At 36.4% G+C, this 2,759-nt stretch overlaps 1 non-coding gene across 1 annotated transcript; it reads left to right on the top strand.

Moving 5' to 3' along the window:
- The first annotated feature begins 2,027 nt into the window (after window positions 1-2,027).
- Window positions 2,028-2,242, top strand: LOC115032086. Its single transcript, XR_003837717.1, has one exon. It is a non-coding gene; the product is annotated as a small nucleolar RNA U3 (small nucleolar RNA).
- The last annotated feature ends 517 nt before the right edge of the window (window positions 2,243-2,759 follow it).

Consider the following 2,759-nt stretch of genomic DNA (forward strand, 5'->3'; position numbering starts at 1 on the left):
TTCAAGTACAATGTTGAATAGGTAGGGAGAGAGTGGACATCCTTGTCTAGTCCCTGATTTTAGTGGGATTGCTTCCAGCTTCTCACCATTTACTTTGATGTTGGCTGCTGGTTTGCTGTAGATTTCTTTTATCATGTTTAGGTATGGGCCTTGAATTCCTGATCTTTCCAAGACTTTTATCATGACTGGGTGTTGGATTTTGTCAAATGTTTTCTCCGCATCTAAGGAGATGATCTTATTAATGAGATTAAGAAGTCACAGATGAGAGTGCCAATTTCCTTGGTAACAGCACAATACTCGTTCTTCCTATTGTGTAGCACACAGGCAGTTCATACTTCTAGCATCTCTGATATCTTGGAGTGTCTATGGCAACGTGAGTTTCAACTTCACAGACTCATCCTATGAATGCTTGGGTCCTCTGCACAGGATCTAACCATGTCACACATTGTCTGACCCCAGTTGCTTTCTGGAACCTTAGTGAAAGTTTCCAGGACACCTCAATATTGGATTTTGGAAGTACATGGACAATGTTGCCAATCCCTGCTGCTAGCTGGAGATAATCCAGCTACCTTTTACTATAGCAGTAGAGTCCTCTGTGTTCCTTGGTAGTTAAGCAGAAAAAACATTTCCGTAGGCAGTTGACTCTCACCCAGAATACCCTTCAGTGACTTTCCTACTTCACTCTCTTGCCTTCAAATGAAACTGCACTTTTACAAGCTGGTGCCTTTAATGGATGAGGTAATATGCTCATAGCATGTTTCCTGTAAGAGTGTTGTTGTTTATCCGTTTTCTTAAAGATGAAAGCAGGAGTGAAAGTCTTTTTATTGTACTAGCTACCTTTAAAGCATGGCCTTTTGGAACTGCCTTAGCAGTTATGAGGTGAGAAGCAATTGGTTTTGATTGTAGAAAAACCAAATATATTTAGGCTGCTCAAATTTCAGATTGTGTTATAGATTTGTTTTATTACTCATTATGTTGTCTTTTAATAAGAAAATCTACTTTACTAATGGAATTCATGCAGGAAATATCACTTTTTTACTGTAAGTCAAATTGTCCTTTTTCTCCACTGAATGAAGATTTATGGTAGCATTTTTGGAAAATATGGATTCCTGGGAATGTTGTTATTTTATAGTAAATTTAATATTGTACCTAAATTTTACATTTTTCTAAGTAGAAGNCTCTCAAATTTTTGAAGTATAACTTTAAAGGGGGAATAATATGAAGATGAGTTAAATTACGTAAGGCAAATGTAATATTGGATGATGAAACAGCCTTATAAGCCATTCAAATGATTCTGATAACTAAAGCTTGCTACATTTATGCATTTACATCAGTACAGGGTCTTTGGAGAATTTGACATTTGGCTCAGAGTTTAAAAACAGAACCAGGTATGGAAAAGTGAAATTCTTCTATAGCATGGTTATTAATCTGATCACAAAGTTGAGATATGAACAACCTAAAGAAATGATTTGCACAGAAGTTTATAATTTCCAAAGAATTACACTTATTTTCATATTAAATACAGTCTGAATTGAGGGAAAATATATGAAGAAGATAAGCTGGATAGGATTGGTATAGTACAAAAAACAGTTTCCAATAGGCTTAAAAAACCTAGAAAATCTGCATGAGTTTGTGCTCTCAGTTTATTCTACACGATCAATAATTTTAAAAATTAATCTAAAATGGGTTATAACCAATAAAAATTATGGTAAAAATTTTGNATAAAAATTTTAGATTCTAGAGATGCCATTACAGATGTTAGTCTGAGATGACCTCATTTCTCCCCTGTTTTGTCTATGTTGTACAATGGGAAGTTTGCCCTCCTAGGTAGAACAGCTAAAGTCTTTGATGGAAGGCCACCTATGTGCTGTCTTGTGCACTCATTAACCAGTCTCATGAACTTAAATAAGAAATGTAAACTTCTTGTGTATCAGTGTCCCATGAATATAAACAGGATAATGACAACTAGCTCATAGGATGCTGTGAAAATTTAATAAATTTCACAATCTCTTAAGAAGTTAATACATAAGACTATACTTTCAGGGATCATTTCTATAGTTCGTTACTAGAGAAGTTTCTCTGACTGTGTAGAGCACCCGAAACCACGAGGACAAGACGTAGCGTCCCCTCCTGAGCGTGAAGCCGGCTCTAGGTGCTGCTTGGTTGCAGCTGCCTCTTGCCATTGATGATCGTTCTTCTCTCCTTCAGGAGGGTGAGAGGGAGGGAACGCAGTCTGAGTGGAAAAAAAAAGAAGTTAATACATTCAAAGATATCAAAAATGTCAGTAATCATTATAGCTATTATCTGCATTGCTGTTATAATATTATCAAAAAAAGCATTAACTATTTACAGAGGCTACCTAACATGTTAAGATGATGCTAGATAAAAATTACCCAAAATTAAAGACTGTGATGATTGCTTAGACAGTTACCAGATGAAATGTATCTGCTATTTCAGGAACTGTATCCAAACGTGGGGGAGTGATGTCACCAGACAGATGCAGATAATGAGATCTTACAGCTGACCCTAATAGTGCTGTCATCTGGCAGGACTCCCACATAACCTTGTCTGATTTAATCTGATTTGGTTCATAAGTAGGGAAACTACCCCTAGATGGAGCAGTTTATTTGAAATTTTCAGAATTCCCCCAAGTTCTATCATGGAACCACACAAACCTTAATGAAATATACTGACGCCATTCTGGGGCAGGGGTGTTTTTCTTTTATCTATGCTCTGATGATCCAGACTTAAATGGTTTT

Source organism: Mus caroli, chromosome 9 (genome assembly GCF_900094665.2).
Source record: "Mus caroli chromosome 9, CAROLI_EIJ_v1.1, whole genome shotgun sequence".
Taxonomy (NCBI): domain Eukaryota; kingdom Metazoa; phylum Chordata; class Mammalia; order Rodentia; family Muridae; genus Mus; species Mus caroli.